This window comes from Salminus brasiliensis, chromosome 12, assembly GCF_030463535.1.
Source record: "Salminus brasiliensis chromosome 12, fSalBra1.hap2, whole genome shotgun sequence".
Taxonomy (NCBI): Eukaryota; Metazoa; Chordata; class Actinopteri; order Characiformes; family Bryconidae; genus Salminus; species Salminus brasiliensis.
In genome coordinates this window covers 22,626,682-22,645,377 of record NC_132889.1, presented here as the reverse complement: position 1 = coordinate 22,645,377, position 18,696 = coordinate 22,626,682, and the positions used below count along the sequence as shown (strand labels likewise).

Here is an 18,696-nt window from a genome sequence, read left to right as displayed (position 1 = left end):
CACTGTGTTGTGCCGCACAAGATTTTCCAAGATTCTCCGCTATTACTGTAAAATGACAGATGAATGGCGGTGTCTCTTCGCGTTGTATTTGTCACTCGCTTTTTGTATGCTTCTGTGCGCGCATATGTGTGTGTGTGTGTGTGTGTGTGTGTGTGTGTGTGTGTGTATGCCCATCTATGAGGCTGCTATGAGAGACAGAGAGAGAGGGGGGAAAGCCGGGGAAAGATGAGAGAGCAGTGGAACAGCGGTAAATGCAATAGAACAGCAGCGAGAAGGATGAAAGATAGCATCTGAAAGATAGTCTGTTTAAGAAAGTCTGTTTAATAAGACAGAAGTCTGAATGGAGAGACCGGGAGATAGAGAGGGAATGAGAAATGTGTTCGTGTCACCAGGGATATGAGAAGCCTGCCAAAATGGAGGGAGGGAGGAAGAGGGGGGGTAATGAGAGAAAGAGAGAGAGAGAGTTTAAATGGACACAGATCTGGTATTGCCTTTGACTCTCTAAGTCAGTGTCATTCTAGCTGTAGGCCGTATGAAGCAGCTTTTAATTCCACTTCCACTGTCAGCCATCTAAAATCATGTAAGACGTCTGTTATGGTAGCCCGCTGAGCTTTGCCACGACAGCTACACACACACACACACACACACGTAGTGCAGATACACATTCAAATTAAAACAGTGTCAGCTCACCCTAAAAATACATTTAAATACAGGAATACATTTCAAACCTCATGTATCTTCAAAATAGCTCAAACTTGCTAATGTTGCTAGCGATAAACAGAAATTATTAGCATTATTAGCAGAATTCTCAAAATGCTAAGAGGTTGCTTTCCTCTTTATTCAGTGTTAGCGCCATTAGTGTTATTGACTGAACCATCCTTTTGGTTCCCTTTCTCCGACTTGCAATCACACCCGTCACAGTTTTAGCATTTTAGCATTATTATGTATCTTCTGTACAATAATCATAAGCTAGCAAGGAACTGTTAAATATGTTGAAATGTTCATGTTAAATATTGAACTGTGTCAAAAATACAGCGAGCAACAATTTCGATTCGCCACGATCATAATAGCTGCCAAGCTGATTTTTACTGTTAGCCACTTTTGCCCTTTCCAGCATCTTTTGTAAGAGCTTTAGCAGCAGGCTAATGCTGGAATTAATCTTTAAAGGAGCTAAATGGGAATTCATTTTTTTTTCATTTAATTTCATTTAATGGTCATTATAAGATCTTCGCAAATTGGCTAAAGACATTAGGGAACATCCGTCATATTACACAGTGAAGCCCCCAGCATTGAATTAACACCTACGGCGTTCATTTAAGTCTAGTTGCACGCAAATGAACCCTGGAAGAGTGAATCCAACACCAGGGATCATCTTGTGTAATTAGCTATGAAGCATATATGTCCTCACAGCTCATCTAGTTGTTTCTAATCAGGGATTTCAGATAGTCCTAGCTGGCCTGACCATCCCGTCAGGTGTTGTAAAATTTAGCAATTGTATGAGGTCTCAGGATCCAAACCTAAGGGATGATACAAGGTGGACCCCAGTTTTGTTTTTGTTGTTGTTGTTGTTGTTGTTGTTCTACAGGATAGCAAACTGCTGCTTTAATCCTTCCATAGGCTCCAGTTCTTTTAAGAGCCCAAAAGGCCACTCAGCTCATAATCTATTTTTAGAAATATAATGATGAGAAAATTAATTAATCATACCACTGTCTTGTAAAGGGCCATATGCTTAAAGGAGAGGGCCTCTTGGCAATTTTACACCAGTTTAATTACTTTCCGTCCGGGCCCTTCATACCCTGAGCTGATGTATGCTAGGTCTGTTTACTCTTGAGGGTGTAGTGGCTGCTTCTCCAGATCATAATTACAGCAATTGATCACTATTGACAGGAATCCTGTCATTGTTTTGTGGAAGATGATGTTGATTACTGCTAGTATCACCCATGACTTTCATTCCTACTGGTGTTATGGATGAGCATGGTGTGCATGAACTGTACATGACGGTGTGCAGAATGGATGGATTAAACGTTAAACGCGTTGACTTCTACCTCTCGCTCTTTCAATCGACAGCAAATCGCCAATCTCTCTCTCTCTCTCTCTCTCTCTCTCTCTCTCTCTCTCTCTCTCTACCGCACCCCTCTGGACCACGTTTGGCTCAACAATGGGAAGACACCGATTTGAGAGAGAAAGAGAGAGAAAGAGAAAGAGAGAGAGAGAGGGAGAGGGAGAGGGGGAGAGAGAGAGAGAGAGATCTAACGTAGGGATAAAAGGATAAAGGGTGTGAGCGTGACTCTCGTGCCACTCAGATCTCTCTCCATTCCTTTCCTTTCCATTTCCTTCAGGGTGTGTGTGTGTATGTGTGTGTTTGAGACACACACAGAGAGAGAGAGAGAGAGAGAGAGAGAGAGGCTGTAGTTGGTAAGAGGGGGCGTTTCCCCACTATGGCTATTATGTGGATTTTCTGTAGTCCTCATCCAGATTTCTGTCGTCTCCTCCGGTGTTTTCCCCGCTGGCAGGCTTTAAACCCGAGCGGTGAGTAACTGTTTACTCTCTAAACGCTGAATAGTGAAAGACGTCTTTAGTCGTGACAGCCTGTGTGTGTATGCGTGTGTGTGTGTGTGTGTGTGTTAAAAGAATGAACAGTATTTTTTTTTTTAAAGCGCTGAGGTGAAACACCGTGGTTTGAAGCAGGGGTTGATCCACTGCATCTTTTCACTCACTCACTCATTCATTCACTCTCTCTGTCTCTCTCTCTACCTCCGTTTCTCTCTCCCTCTGGGTCCAGATGTGTTGAGCAGGACCACCGGCCACCATTTAGACTACTGTTAGAGGTGTGTTTAGTGTGCGGTGTGTGCTGATGCTTCGTCGTTCGAGCTCATACTTCATTTTTCTCGGTAAAAAAAAAAAAAAAAAAAAAAAAAAAAAGCGTCCATCAAGTGGGAAGGAGCGCTCCCTCTCCTCTCCCCTCTCCTCCAGCTTCACCTGCCGGCTGTAGCTCCGTGCTGCTCTCCGAGCATTGTGGGCTTCAAATTTGCCTCAGTGGCCAAATCCAAGTTTCCTCCAGCAGTCAGTTGAAATCCAAGTTTGCAGCTCGAGAGTCAACAAAGGATAAGGATGGCGAGACTAGCGAGCTCCAGGGGAGTTAACTGACATGCTACCAGAGAAAAGCAGCAAAACTGGGGGAAAACTGGGTTCTTTTAATGGGTGTGAATTTGGGCCTTCAAGGGGTTTAAAATGAGGGCTGTGTTCAATGTGTGAAAATGTAAAAATGATAAATCACATATACCAGCTTATATCATCACACTGTTTGCTCATGATACATCATAATAACTTGTTTTTCTGTAGACTGTGCTGCCAAAAAATAGGTTCGTTAGAAAATGATGCACATAATGCTAAAAAAAACTAGTTGGTGTGTGGTCTTTATGCATGATTTCCACAATAAGAAAAGCATACTGTGATGTAATTTATTTGATAACGATAATGTAACACAATATAGCCCACCCCTTGTATGACCTTAATGTAATTATGGCTCACATTTCCATTTAATCAAATAGAGTAGGGTCAATATAAGGGGACTTGCCTCAGCATAAATTGCATTCGCAAATAATATCGACATATGTTCAGTTCGTGAGTCCGGAAGCACACTTGGTCAAGTATTTTACAAATATCGTGGTCTTATAAAACATTGGCAAATGACCTCACTTCGCCTCACTAAATCACCTGCTAAATTTGCTGTGCGGAGGACCTGGGTGGGTGTGTTTTTATATATATTCTATTATAGGGAATGGAGTTGATACGCATAGAGTTCATATGATTCAGATGATTTGTGACCAATGGCCTGCTCCTCAGAATCCAGCAAAGTAAGCAAGTGTGCGAGGGTGTGATTGCAAGTCGGAGAAAGGGAAGTGGTCCGGGTCTGCTTCATGATGCCTGGAATCGTCCAGAAGAGAGGGCGGATGGGATCGTGTTACTGGTGGCCTATGACATGGATACATGGCAGATGGTCAAGCGTGTGTTCGGATCGCTGAGACTGAATGGTATTGAATTAGTGCGATTTTCTCTGCTAGGCTGCGTCCGCACTCTGGCTCAGACCAGGGGCGTGAGAGAGACCGAATGGGAGACATGTCGAGACCAAGAAAGAAAGAGAGAGCGAGAGAAAGAGAGAGAGAGAGAGAGAGAGAAGGGAATAGAAAAATATGAGTTGGAGAGAAAGAGAGAGGGGGTGGCATGGTGTGAACAGTGTGTGGTGGCGTGTGTGCCTGTAGGCACGGTGGGGTGAAGATGAACTCTCTGAACTCCCTTCCTTGCTCTATTAGATTCATATTGATCAAGGCTGAGAGAGAGAGAGAGAGAAGGTGGCGCCCAGTCCTTCATTCCGGCTGCTGGCGATCCCCTTTCGGCTTGCACGCTCTCAGATTGTTCTCTGCAGGGGTCTTTGCTGTAGTACAGCGTAGCAGGGAAAAAAAGGATATTTCGACCAAACAAAAGGCAACGGAGCTGGTTGACCTGCGCTACTACAATTCAATTCAGCCGCCATGGCTGGGTTTCAACAAAGCTTCGCTACAAATGCAGAGCGGAAGAAGCAGGAGTTAAGCGGCACTTAACCTCGCCGCTAGCCACGTAGTGTACCCCAAGAGCATCTGGATGCGGTAGGCCTGTGAGTTCACTGCGAAAATGAGTGGGGAGAATCTAACTGACCCATCTGTGGTCCACCCACAAGTGTGCTCTTTCGTAGCAACTGTTGCGAGCTTGGACAAGGTCCACAGAACGTTGGCAAAAATCCCATTCCAACTAGTGGATTTAGGTTGGAGTTTGGAGTCATGGCATAACTCTCCAGTTATACTCCTACAAATAGCTGTGTAAATGTATCTGTGCTAAAATGCAACAAAGGGGTTATGGGGTAAGCATAGCTCTCAGAGGCCATCTCAGCTACATTGCATGCAAATCTGCCAGAACTTGTGCATCAAGTAATCGTTGCGGGCGGGGCAAGGCCCAAACAGCCTTTGACCAGATTCAGAACTAGCGCAAAGTTGTCAAATATTAAAAATAGCACTAAGACCCTCTTGTACATTCTGGTTCGAACAGGGCCTTGTATACTCAAGTATAATTTGGTCTTAAAATGCATCACTGCCGACCGGGACAGTGATTGGCTAAAGCCAATAAAATCTGGCATCCGGACGGCAATAAAATGACAGAAGGACAAGCAAGTTTAGAGGCCGAATGTTTGCATGATCACATTTAGAACAATTGCATCCAAAAGGTCGGGGATCACTGGCTGTACTATTAAGTTAAGGGGGCGAAGCAAAGTTCCAACAACAGTTTAATTACATGATTTGTTGGATTATAGCTGGAAAGCTTTCTTTGCACGATTTGGAGAGGTATGTAGCAGAGGAAAGAGACTAAACACATCCTCTATTTTTCAACATGAGGCAAAATCTGTCTGAAGAAACATAGAAATGTGTGTCTGGAGATAAAAAAAAACAGTATTAAATCAAACCCATCTTTTTCTCAGAGGATAAGGGAAGAAACACAGACACAGTGAATCTGAACAGAGCTCAAACGGAGCTCCTGTGAATGACAGAATTACCCAAAAAGTCTTGTGCAAATTGGGCTATAGCTAATCAAAACCAGGTAGGATAGAAAATGAATTTGATGGCACAGCAATAAAATAATGCCCAATCGAGCCTAACAGTGTGATCTTTCACAAGCATACAAAATCAACCCTCAAAACAAGTAAGACGCCGTAAACGTGCATCTGTTGAGTTTTACACAATAGTTTCTAATTAGGTTGAAAGGGAATTGGATTTATCCAGTGTTCAGTAAAGCTTGTCCAACTAAGCAACGGTAAAGACCAAATCATTTTGCGGGCAGTCGTAGGCACATCAGTGGTGGCGTTTAGCGTGAACGTTAGCTTGAAACCCTGCCTGGCCTCAGCCCTTTTGGTTAGCGTGTGTGAAGGGGCACGCTGTTCCTCCAGCCGAATGGAAAGGCGGACTCTGATGAGTGGAAGGAAAGATAGACGTAGGAGGCAAGGCGTAGTCGTGTGTGTGTGGGAGGTGTGTGTGCATGCTCCTGCATTAATGTGCACTTATGTGTTTCCGTGCACGTGCATGTGTGTGTGCAAGTGTGTGTGCGTGTATCAAAGCATAAGAGCCTCCTGTTAAGCAACCAGCAAACCAGCAGCAAGATCCCTCCTTCGGGAGCTGTCCTTGGTTCTGATATGTGTACCCCCCAGAAGCATATCCTCTCTCTTTCTCTATTTCTCTCTCTCCTTCCCTCTCTCTCTCTCTCTTTTTCTTTCTCTCTCTCTCTTTCCCCAGGCCCTTCTTGCGTTTCAGCGTGGAGATTGACATCCTCAGCCTTTCCATTTGGCGAGCAGCAGGGGTGGGGGTGGGTCACAGCGATCCTCAAAGGGGCAGCTACAGCATGGATGCTTAAAAGAGAGAGCGGGAGGGATAGAGAGACTGATGAAGGAAGAGGGCTTGAGAAAGAGAGAAAGAGAGAGAGGGCAAAAAGACCAGAGGAAAGAGAGAAGGGGGTATATTGGAAGGGAGAGAGTGAGCAGGAGAGGGAAGGAAAAACAGAACAGCTGTGTGGTAATTGGACTCCCTTTAGTATTGTAGCGCATACATTGACATCTGTCTGGTAATTGGCTTCCCTGGATCCTCTCTCGGCCTGTGTTCTGCTAAATGCCAGCTTTGGCGTACAAAAAAAAAAAGAGAGAGAGAGAAAGAAAAAAAATCTGCAGAGGGAGGTGTGCGTGCTCGCTCAACAAAAAAAGCATTTTCTTCTCCCTCACATTCCACACGAGACCTCCTGGGTTGCTAGAGAATCTCGCCATTCTGCTTTCACAGTCGAGCTTCCTCCGCTTCACCTGTTCGAGGTGTCTATTGGCTGGCCCCTTAATTAGCGCCCGCTCCCATTCAGCGGCTGCGATTCGAAAGGCCCGTGTGGGCTCAATTATGCCTGATGTTATGGAACACATGCGCTACAGTCTACAAGCGAAGTGGCTTTGTTATCCTGCTGATTTTCCTAATTGACGCGTCTTTCCTGTAGCCTGCAGCAAAAAAATCAAGTTGCCGTAAACCACGGCAAGAGTTAGGAAGGCATTGAATGCTTGAAGGCAGTGTGGAACTGCACAGTATACTTCATTTATCACAGTAAAGTCACAATGTAATATGAAGCAATACACAGTTTCACCTCTTAAAGGGATTCAGTGCAGTCCTGCACCACAGAGAAGCGCAGATTCATCAGGGGTTAAGGGAATGACATCAGGCAAATAAAATAAGACCTAGGCCTCTAAGGTTGTCATGATTACTCGATTAAACTCTAAATTACGTGATTATATAAAAATGTTTAAAAAGCTGATTAAAATTTGCCTTTCCGATGAATCAGCAGTGCATAGTAAGCAATCTGCATGATAATGCATTTTTCAGATACTGCTCTCCGGCGGCAAGAAACTGAGCCTGATCGGCATGTCATTGCATTTTTTGTCCCATAGTGTTTTAATATACACAGCTTTGTAAATTCATGGAAGGAAGAAAGGAAGGAAGGATGGTTGGCACTTAGCACGTAGCAACGCTTTGAACCCTCATCACAAGTATGTCTAGTGCAAGCAGGTAGCTGCTATATGTTTTGTCATTCTAGTACAAGGTACTCTACTGTACTGTTTGACGTGAACAGTGTCTGTTGCTGTAGACAATAGCAGGGCTCTTGGCTTCCGCTGAAGTTGCAGTAGCAGTATGAGGGCTGAACCTGTGCCTGGTAGTTGTTGTTTTTTTTCTTTTTTTTCGGGTATTCAGCCTCCAGCTCCGGCTCCAGACAATTTGTGAAGAGCTTTGCTTAGCAGCAGCCGTCAAATTGCATAGATAAACACAGTAAATAATTGATGCAGCGTGTGGCGCAGCAGAGCATTTGGGCTGCAAAACTGGCATCTGTGATCCTGGTACTGTGTCTGGCCCTAAAACACACACACACACATATACACACACAGAGAATGATACAGTGTCACTATCATAAAAAAAAAACTTGTAACTGCTGTTTTATTTTATTTATTTATTTCAATGATTTGGTAACATTTTCTGTGTTACATTTGAAACATTTGATCTCCAATCTCCACTGTTGATGTATTTCACTTTTTTTTACAACCCCTAAAATCTGACAGTTGTTCTTTACATTGTGTCAAGAGTTTTTGATCAATGGACCAATAGAAATGCTTCCAAAATGACTCAAAAGTCACGCTTTGTCATCAGCGGCCAGAGTCAGAGACAGCACAACTGGTGGTGCTCTCTCCCCTCATCACTCTAAAAGCCATGTTGGCCAGCACAGGCATCTGTTAGCTGGTACACTGGAGCTGAGGATTCAGCGCTTTCCTCTGAGCATGTCAGCTGCACGGCAATGCAGCATCAGCGGTAGTTTGGGAAGACAAAGTGGCTGGATTTGTATCATATATCGTGGGAGGCGTGTGTGTTACGTCCCTGCCCTCCTAGTGTTTGGAGCGTTGCTAGTGTTAGGGGGGAGCTATGAAGGGGTGGGGTAATTGGTAGCACCAAATTTGGAGAAAAAGGGTGGCGAGTGATAAAAAAAAAAAAAAAACAATATAATGTTTGGAATTTTTTTTTATACAAATGTCCGCAGAAAGTTTTTTTTGCTGAAACAAAAATTCTGCATCCTCTCACAGCCATTTGTGCTTTTTTTACTTTCTCAATGATGAACGGACAGACAATATTGGTCCAAAATCTTACAAGACTTCCAAACAAGTAAAGTTTGGAAGATACATTTTAAATAATGTATTTAAAATCAATCTCATCCTGTACGTTTCCCCAAAAGAAAGCCAAGCTTTCTTTTTAACTGGGTGTAACTGAAGAGGGCTGGGTTGGTCTGGACTGGGTGTTCTTCCAGGTCTTGTGAAAGGAGGTGAACCCTGAGCCTGGATCCACCCTTAACCTTTGCTACCACTCTTGTCCTCCCACACTTTGTGAAGGAGTTGAAGGGAGGAGAGGAGCAGAAGGAAGGGAGAGGATGAGCAGTAATTGGGGAAATGGGACAGCTGATCTACTTCAGCGTCATCAGATTTGACATTGATTATTGAGAAGCACACTTGAAAGCACGCCCCTGCACTGCTGGTAGCCAATGGTGGTCACTGCACACGCCCGGACTGTTTACATTTCTGTGAATGTCTTTTTCCTTCGTGTTTGTTGAATTGGATTTTACATCAAGTACAGAACACAATACTTCTCTTGCCTCCAGCATTTGGACAGCCAGCAAGATGATGTCACAAAATCCATTTTTCCGGGTCACAGAGGAGAGGAGGAGGACAAGCAGGAAAAAGCTGTAACTTTTAGGGTTTCTGGACACTGTCTAAATGTCTATGCCTGAATGTCTTCTTCTTCCAGGGCTGTAGGCATGTCACATTCAGTTATAGTGCATATTGTCATCTACCATAAAACAGTGTAACCAACCGTGTGGATCATTCTGCTCAAGGGAATTTACAAAAATTCAATCCTAACTAAATGTAGTCACCGAATATAATTAAAGAGCAGCTTGTTGAACATATTCATTACCTGCTGTACCCAAAATACTGGGCTCAGGCAATTGCTAGGGTCTTATATACAAGAAGTCCCCCCAATTCTATATGTCCCACATTCTCTCCTGGGTCATGTTTTCTCATGGTTCCTGAATAGTGAAGAGGAATATATTCCGAAAGGGGGTCACCTCTTAACACCTTAAAAATAAACATGTTTAGAAACATGGAATACACAGAGCGCACAACACACCAACCACTGAGGCAGATGGGCTACAATAGCAGAAGACCACTTCAGGTTCTATTTCTATCCGCCAAGAACAGAAAGCTGAGGCTGCATCGGACACGGATTCGCTTAAACTGAACAGTTGAAGACTGGAGAAATGTATCCCAACCTGCTTTGTGTCAACTGTCATTGTTGGAAGTGGAGTAATGGCATGAGGAACTATTTATTGGCTCACTTTGGGCTTGTAAATACAAATCAGCCACCACGTGAATGCCACAGACTATTTGAGGATTGTTGCTGACCATGCGTGTCCCTTCATGACCGCAATGTATTTATCATCTAATGGCTGCTTCCAACAGGATAATACAACATGTAAAAAGCAGAAGTCTCTTAAACTGGATTTATGAACATGACGATGAGTTTAGTGTTCTTCAGAGGCCTTCAGATGCTATACCGTATCTGAATCCAGTAGAATACATTTTGGAAATGGTGGAGATTCAGAGCATGAAGGCAAAGAAAAAAAGGATTTGCACGATCTAGAATCTCTAAGGAATGTTTCCAATATCGTGTGGAATCCATGTCTTGAGAGCTAAGGGAAGCCCTACTTAGACTTAGGATAGTATTCCTAATACAGTGCTCGGTGAGTGTATACTGGTATATACACAAAAACCCAGTATTAGCAAGGCATGACCTGTAGCTAATTTCCAGTACATACAATGATCAGACACAGATCCAGGAATGTACAACATGGACATGGAGTTATTCGAATCATATATGTGCATTCCTTAGATGTATAATATCATATGTATAATACCTATAAAAACAGACAACAGCTGCTAGTTAACCTAATGGTCATGGCCATCATGTCTGCTTATCTGGAACATGTGCTAATTAATTAGCATTTCAGGAATAAACACTTGGGCTCAAATCCTAATGTCCTAAACTGAACCCAATATGGTATGTTTGGTATGTATCTGAATAAAATGACTAAATCTGTTCCCACAGAATCGTCTCTTTTTCTGCTTTTTTGGTAGTTTGATTCCAACACGTCAGCCCGTGCTTTAGTAGCTGGTCAGCCATTTAGCTGAGTCTGTATAGCTGGTTAGCCATTTAGCTGAAAAATTCCCTGAAGCTGTTTACTCAAATGTGGCCTCTGCAGCACAAAGCCAGAGAGTTGCTACATTTGCAGGAGTTAACTAGCAACTCAGTTAGGCTTAGCATGCAGCTTACAGCTAACCTTCCTCCATTCTCTCTCTCAGTTTACAGAGAAAGAGAGAGAAAGAGAGAAAGAGAGAGAGAGAGAGAGAAAGGGAGAGGTTGAGGTAAGGGGGGATCTACCACTCAGCATTACAAAGAGCCTGACAGATGTTTTGTTCTGCCTTCAACGTGTTTTTTTCATTTAGTGGGGTGTCTCTTGTAGAAATCCAACCTTTTTAAAGGTGCGCTTTCTTCATCAGTGTTCGGAACGTACCCGAGCCGGCTCCTTTTTTAAGTTGCTGTTGATCTGTTCTCATGGTTTGAGATATTTCGCTTTGAAGAACTGCAGTGAAAAAGGAGTCTTCTCTTTCTCTCTCTCTCTCTCTCTGTCTATCTCTCTTTCTTCTGCACATTTATTTTCAGATGAATGAAGGAGGCCTATATGAATTCTTCAGAAAAATGAGTTCAACTAGGCCGAGTCAGTCTGGATGAATACGCCAGTCCCCCTTCATCCAGTGCTCTCATCCCCTTCATTCTCTGACCGCACTCACTCTCGACAGTGTGTTGTCTGTGTACCCTGCAACTCCGGACTGGCAGCGGCCCGAAAAGTGTGTATGTATGTGTGTGTGTGTGTGTGTGTATGCTTGTCTTGTGTGTGTGTGACTGTGTGTGATGTGTGAGTCTGTGTGTGAGCCACACTCACAGCTAAATGCCAGAATATTTGTTGACAATGCCTGGGGTTATGATAGTCGCAAACACTGAATTCTGGATGGCACAACTTTACTTGCGCAGTGGTTAAATATGCGGCAGAATTTAGCTCTCGCCCGCAGCTTCACTCTTTCTCTCTCCCTCTCTCTCCCTCCCTCCCTCGCTTCCTCTCTTGCTCCCGCTCTCTGCCCACGAGAGGCTGCTGTGGTGCCCAACTGTGCCAGGCTGGCATCATCATGATGAGTGGGGGAGGCAGAGCGCTCTCCTCATCAGCAGAGCTGGTTGTAGGTGGCCACGTTCCAATCCCTACTCACGCACTGCCCTGCATCCCACTCCATAATCAGGGAATGTGGTGGAAAAGTCTGTGGAAGCGGTGGGGCACGACTATACTAGGGCTGTACGATATATGATGATGATATTATTATTATCATTATTATTGCTACAGTTGATTCATAATTTTTATCAACACAATGACCACCTCATTTTCCTTTAAACAATAGGGTGGCCGTCTTTGTGTACTTTGCGTTAGATCGATTGTTTATAGAGTATAACCGCAGTGATAATAAATGTACAGTGATCAGTACAACATGCTCTGTTAGAGGGTGTTGCAGCAATTGGAAGTAGAGGAGAATTTTGCTTGGACAGCAGCGTTGGGGACACAATACCATCAGATCGGAGTGTTATGCGGCAATATTTAACTCATTTAATATCCACTGCCTTCCCAAGAAGAGGACCTGCATCCGTGGTTGACGTTAAAGACACTAAACCTTAAAACCAGCATCCAACACCCTCCATCTTAAGAGTACTTGGACGAAGTGTAGGATTGAGTATTGTGGTCTCCATACTAGAGGTATCTTGTAAGTCCTAGCCGATGTTTGTCGCTCTGGATAAGATGTAAGCGTAACATCAGAACATCCTGACCCAGAGAAATGGCTCGGTTATGAAGCTTCTATGAAGCGGATGTGCTGGGTGCTTGTAAGGCTCTTAGGTAGCTAGGTAAGCTCTTAGGCTCACATAATACCTGATAGCCTCGCGATCCCCCGGCGCGTCCGCTTCACCAGAGCTTCATAACTGACTTTCTGCCTCGGCATTTGGACATGTGGGTGGAGGTTTAAAATGTAGCACCTTCATCCATAGCTGCAGGTTCTCTTCTTCTTTGGATATGGCGCCCCACGACACTCTGATCTTTTTGTGTAGTGTTGAAAAGCTAGTTGGCTATGCCCTACGTATCTCTAAATAACGTTAAATAACATCACTTTATGATTAGTGTCCACAGCAGTAGCCTACTTCAGACTGCATTCACTTCGAATACGATACATGCTAATTAGGAGTGTGGCCTAAGGCTCTTGATTTTGAGGCTATGTGGAAGCAATACTACAGTACTACAGATTCACTCAACATGGACATGAGTTTTAGGCCAGTATTGAGCTTTCAGTGATATCTTTGAACTGTTCTTTTTCAAGGGTAGAATGCATGTATAACATACTTCTTTAATAATAACAACTAGTGCACAAGTGTATTTTTTAGGTTTTTTTTTAACTCAAATGTGTAATACAGGGTCAAAAATATACAACCACCCACTTTAAATTCAGACCATTAATTCAGTATTTCCAAAATGTCTTGCCAAGACCAAGGCCTCTTTACTTCCAGTTAGTGATCATGATAGACTACAGCTAATAGCTTCTATGTACATTTACATTTAAGGCATTTAGCAGACGCTCTTATCCAGAGCGACTTACAAAAGTGCTTTGCAATTTACCCAAGAAAAACCTCAGCTAGTTTGAATAGACTAATAATTCAAAGATACCTCTAAGCTTTAGACATTACTAAGCACAAATCAGTAAGGTGACCACTCTGCTATTCGTTTGAAGACAGCGAGCGGCTCTGCCGTTCGGACACCCAGGGGAAGCTCGTTCCACCACTTTGGACGCTTGTATTCTGTGGATTTTCCTATGTGCCCATAGGATTTTTGTTTGTTTGTTTGACAGCACTCATGGGACTGACCAACACACATTGCAGAAAATGCGAAATTCAGCATAACTATATCAGATCTACATCAGACAAATATTCTTCTGTACAACTTGTTAAGGGACTTTTAACCTAATATTATGTGCTGTATGTATAATTTTGACCCTATGTTATTTCCATAACCATAACTTAGGTTATAGTTAAGGTTAAGGTTCGGCTAAAGTGTAGGTTAAGTTTAGCCTAAGGTTTAGGTTGAGATGTAGGTTCAGCTAATACAGTTTCACTGGTTGCTTTGTACTATCGTGTTAGTAATTTGTGCATTTGTACGACAGTCAGACTGTACTGAGTACACATTGTACAAATCCCAAAGTGTTTTTTTAGTCACATATGTAGAAATTCCTCCTGACACCAGGCAGGTGTCTGTTCTGCCTGACCAATTAAAAAACACGCTCAAATGAAATTTTTAGTAAGTTTAATTTTTGCATGTTTTAATTGCTACAGTAATTGCACAGCCCTGCCTGTTACCCTTCTCGCTAATCACCCAATGTCACAGCTCTGCATCTACGTGGAAATTCCTACCTCTCTTTCATTCAAGGACTCACTGTTCTAAGGGTGGTGAATCACTGAACGAAAATACAGTTTCACACAAGCAAAATTTACAATAATTTTAGTCATGTGGAAGCGAGGTACTCATTTAAATCCTTTACAGTCAATTATCATTATACAAAGCATGCACTCTTTTTGGGCCACAAATCTACAAATCTAATTCTTTAGTTACTTTTAAATAAAAAAGTCTGTTTTCCACAACAAGTCTAAAAAGCTCTTCCAGTCACAGTTTTTCAGAATCACACAACAAGAATTGTGTTGAATTCTTTCGGAGCTTAGGGAAACTTTTTTTTTATGATTTTATGATTCACTGAATCGCATTTCCTAAAGAACTGTACTGGGATCACTGGGAGGTCAATGCAGCTGTTGTATTCTTTGTGATTGGCTAAAAGGTCGCCACTCATTCCATCCTGCCGCATCTAAAAGTCCTTTTCCAGAGGATGATCCCTCCCTTGACCTGTGTTCTCTAAAAGAAAAGACTGCGGTTGAATAGCTTCAGTAGTTTCAATGCTTCTTTCACTCTTAACAAAAAAGGATTTTGTAAAGTACTGTAGATGGTTCTTGGGCTCATAAAAAAGGTTTCTATAAAATCCTTTTACCAGGCCAAAAAAAAAAAACAGCAACACATTTAAAAGGGATCTTTGAGTTGCTGTGGTTCAATATAGTACCACTGCGTTTAGTAAGTAACCTTCGAGGAATATGAAGAACTTTTTCAAGAATATACCTGCATACATAATATAGCTTCTAATATTGGAACTTTTTAGGTGCTAATCATAAAGAAGAATGTTTTTTGAGTTCCGTACTACCAGAGAACCACTAGAAGAACTGCTTTATCATGTATAATATTTGTTCGACTGTCTCATGAATGGCATGTTGCTAAGTCTTTGCGCTTTTGGTTTTGCAGTTCTACATTCCTGGCTAAAAGGGTTCTGCATAGTACTGGAAAGGGGTTCTTTGGCTTGTAACAATAGTGGAACCTTTTTTGATAATAAACAGAACCACTTTAAAAAAAGGTTCTTCAACCCCGTAAACCTTTTAACCCCTTAATGTAAGCCCACACTTTATTACTTTCTGAATTAACATCAGTTTTATAGGCCCTAATATAGAGCCCTGTGGGACTCTACAAAATGTGGTAAGTTAAATGGCTTTATATTCGTTTTGGCTTTGGTATAAATAAATGAATCCTCCATCTAGGGTTTAAGGGGTTACAAAAGGGTTCAAACACTTTAAACATTCACCATAGTTCTATATAAAACTATTGTCTTTTCTAAAGAACCCTTGATCGATGCTGCTTCAACCCTACATTTTTTAGAAAGACGTTTAAAGGACATTGTAAGAGCCTCTTTTTTATTCGTGTTTTTGTCTCTTGGCTTGATCTTTATTTAACACCAATTAACCGCAGTCTTCCTCCCCTCACTCTCAGAACTGCATAATATTCATATTAGCCTCATAATGGCTTGCTTGTAGTTACTTAATAATTCACAGTAGTTGATGATAATAAACCTGCGGTGTAAATTGGATAAAGCTTTTGAAGGCTGGAAGCATCTAGTAGGTATTAATTCTTTTAGAAATAGGATGGGCTCCTCCTGCTCAAACATCTCTTCTCTCTTTTTTTTTCTTTCAGGCCTTGGATTTTGCTTCCAAATCTTTCACCCCCCTCACCCCCACCCCCGCCCCCCCACCATCTACAGGAGTCTTAAGTGCTAAGAGAGATGAAACAAAAGCGAGGGATAGATGAGAGAGGGAGAAGGTGGAGGGAGGGCGGTGGCCCCACTTCGTGCTCCTGTCTCGACCACGGGTATTCTTGGGTTGATAATACAGATGTCGATGTTATTGCTTGAGAATACGCGTAGCTGAGTGGAAGCCTGATTCGTCTGACGCCACAGTGGAATATGTGCTGGAAACTGGAGACTGACATAAAAACGCAGCAAGGGTTTTTCCTTCAGCCGCTTCAGGATGGGTGAGTTCCAGCCGTAATGGGAGGTGCATGTTCTTTCTACTCCTTCCTTCTTTCATTTCTGTCTCTCTGTCTGCCGTACTCACTCTCTCTCTCTCTCTCTCTCTCTATCTCTCTCTCTCTCTCTCTCTCTCTCAGTCACCAGCCTTAACAAGAGCCTGCATCATCATCCAGCATCTGGTTGTTGTTTTCTTTCCTTCTTTCTTTTATTTTCCTTTTTTTCCTCCTTCATTCTTATTTCTTCCCTTCCTTCTTTCTGTCCTCGCTACCTTCCTCCTTTTATTTATCCTTCTTCACCCTAATTCTCCCCTTCTTTCTTTATTTCTTGCCTTCTTTCCTTCTGTCTTTACTTCTTTCTTTTCCTTTGTTTTCTGACTTCTTTATCCATTTCCTTCTTTCCTTTCTTCCCTCTTTCTTCCTTTCTTTACCTCCCTCCTGTCCTTTTCTTTCACTTTTCTTTCACCTTCCTTCCTTTATTGCTTCTTTTGCCTGTCTTTTTTCTTTTTTTTTATTCCTTCCCACCTTCCCACCATGGTCCTGACTTCTTTTTTTTCTTATTTTTTATCCATTTATGTCTTTCCTTATTTCTTTATTTCTTTATTTATTTCATGCATTCTTTCCTGTTTGTTCTTCTTAATCACTTTCTTTCTTTACTTTCTGTGAAAGAAGGAAAGAAAAATAGTAACAAATCTTCATTGCCTTTTTCTTTCTTTCTTTCTTTCTTTCTTTCTTTCTTTCCTCTTGCCTTTACTTCTTTCTTTTTCCATTTTGTTCTTTCCTTTCTTCCTTCTTTCTTCATTACTTTTTTCCTTCTGTCCTCCCTCCCTTCCTTTTCTTTATCTTTCCTTCCTTCATTTTTATTCCCTTCCTTCCTTTCCTCCTTCCTTCTTTCTTTCCTTCTCTTCTTTCCTTTATTTCTTTATTCCTTCTTTCTTTCATTCATTTTCTTTCCTCCTTTATTCCTTCTTATGGCTTTCTTTTTTCCGTCTTTCTTTCTTTCATTCCATATTTATCCCACATCCCATATTTATTTATTTATTCTTCATTCCTGTTGCCTTTTTTTCTTTGTTTACTTACTGCTTCACTCCTTTCTTTCTTTCCTACCTCCATTATTTTTTTCTTTCAATACTTCCATGTTTCTTTCTTTAATACTTCCTTTCCTTTCTACTTCTGTGAGCCCTAGCAAGAGCCTAGAATCATCCAGTATGGCTTCATGTGTTTTATTGTGTGGTGATTGGGCCTGGAATGGACAGGTGCCCTTATCAAAGCTTGTGCACCAGAGAGGAAATCCAATAAGAGTGTGTGTGTGTGCATGCATGCTTCTATGTGTGTGTGTGTGTCTGTGTGTGTGTAAGGAGAGTAGAGATGGTCCAGCTCCAGCTCCCCGGGCTGAGGTAAATAAGGTCACAGCGAAAGAGCAGCTCCTCCAGGAGCTGCTGCATCAGAGCCCAGAGATCCATCACAATGGCACAATCCCTCACGGCTATCCCGGCACAGCTCCCACAGACGGAGCCTGAGCCAGGGGCACGGCAACAAAGCAGGTGGCATTCTACCACTCCAGGAATTACTGTACTCGGAGAGAGCTATTGTTCATGTATTCGAGGTTATGTACAATATGATCCAGTATGATATTGTTTGGAAATGACTATAGGCTGAGCCAAGAGTGTTGTAGTGTGAATGACGGCCTCCTAATATTCAAATAATGATTTTTTTTTTGTTGGTTCAAATCTGTATTACACTTCAATCAGGACCTCAGTCAGAACAATATGTCAAATTGTGTAACATAGGCTGGGTGATATGGGTCCAGAAGTTAGATTATGCTACCGATACATGAATCAGTGCTCTCTAAGCCAAAAGGGTTCTATATTCTATGCATGAATAGGGGTTCGTTGACTGAAAATGATAGTGGAACCCTTTTTTGTTGCTGCAGAGAAACACACAAAAGAATTTCCATCAACACAAAGAGTTTTGGGAGAAGTACCACACCCCCTCAACTCCTCCTGCTCTGTTCTCCCGGCCCTATAAATCCTCCCCTCTCCCGTTAACTTCTGTGACAAGCAATTCTGCACCCACCACTATCCAGTCAGCTCCCCTTCCCAGCTCATTCCAGCACGTGGTCCACATTCACAAATAACCTATTTAACCATGCAGAGAATTCAATTTAGTCCAAGACTGAACTTTAAGCTAAAGGGTTCTATATAGTTCTGAAAACAGATCTTTGACTCATAGAACTTAAAAAAAGGGTTTTCACCAATGGTTTTATATAGAAACATTGCCTTAACTAAAGAATACATACACACATTTGGGATACATTAAGAAGACGGTGTAAACAACGGCTATGTTCACACAGAAATGCCTGCGGACAAAAAAGTGCCCTTTTTACAGTGAGCTTGAATGCATTCTTAGCGATAGACACAGCTGTCAGCCACTGGAACTCCTTGATAGCTTCCTTGATGCTGGCGAAGATAAAACCGAAATGTAAGACATTGCATCTCTGCGCATGGGCATAGAGGG

General features: G+C 42.4%; 1 protein-coding gene across 1 annotated transcript in view; it reads left to right on the top strand.

Annotated features, from left to right (window-relative positions):
* Positions 1–2,438: 2,438 nt before the first annotated feature.
* The window catches only part of tlcd4b (TLC domain containing 4b), a 60,880-nt gene continuing 44,622 nt past the window's right edge, over positions 2,439–18,696 (top strand). The window contains exons 1-2 of the mRNA XM_072693112.1: positions 2,439–2,529; positions 15,850–16,185. The gene's annotated coding sequence lies outside the window, so the exon portion shown is untranslated. The remainder of the gene's footprint in view (positions 2,530–15,849; positions 16,186–18,696) is intronic.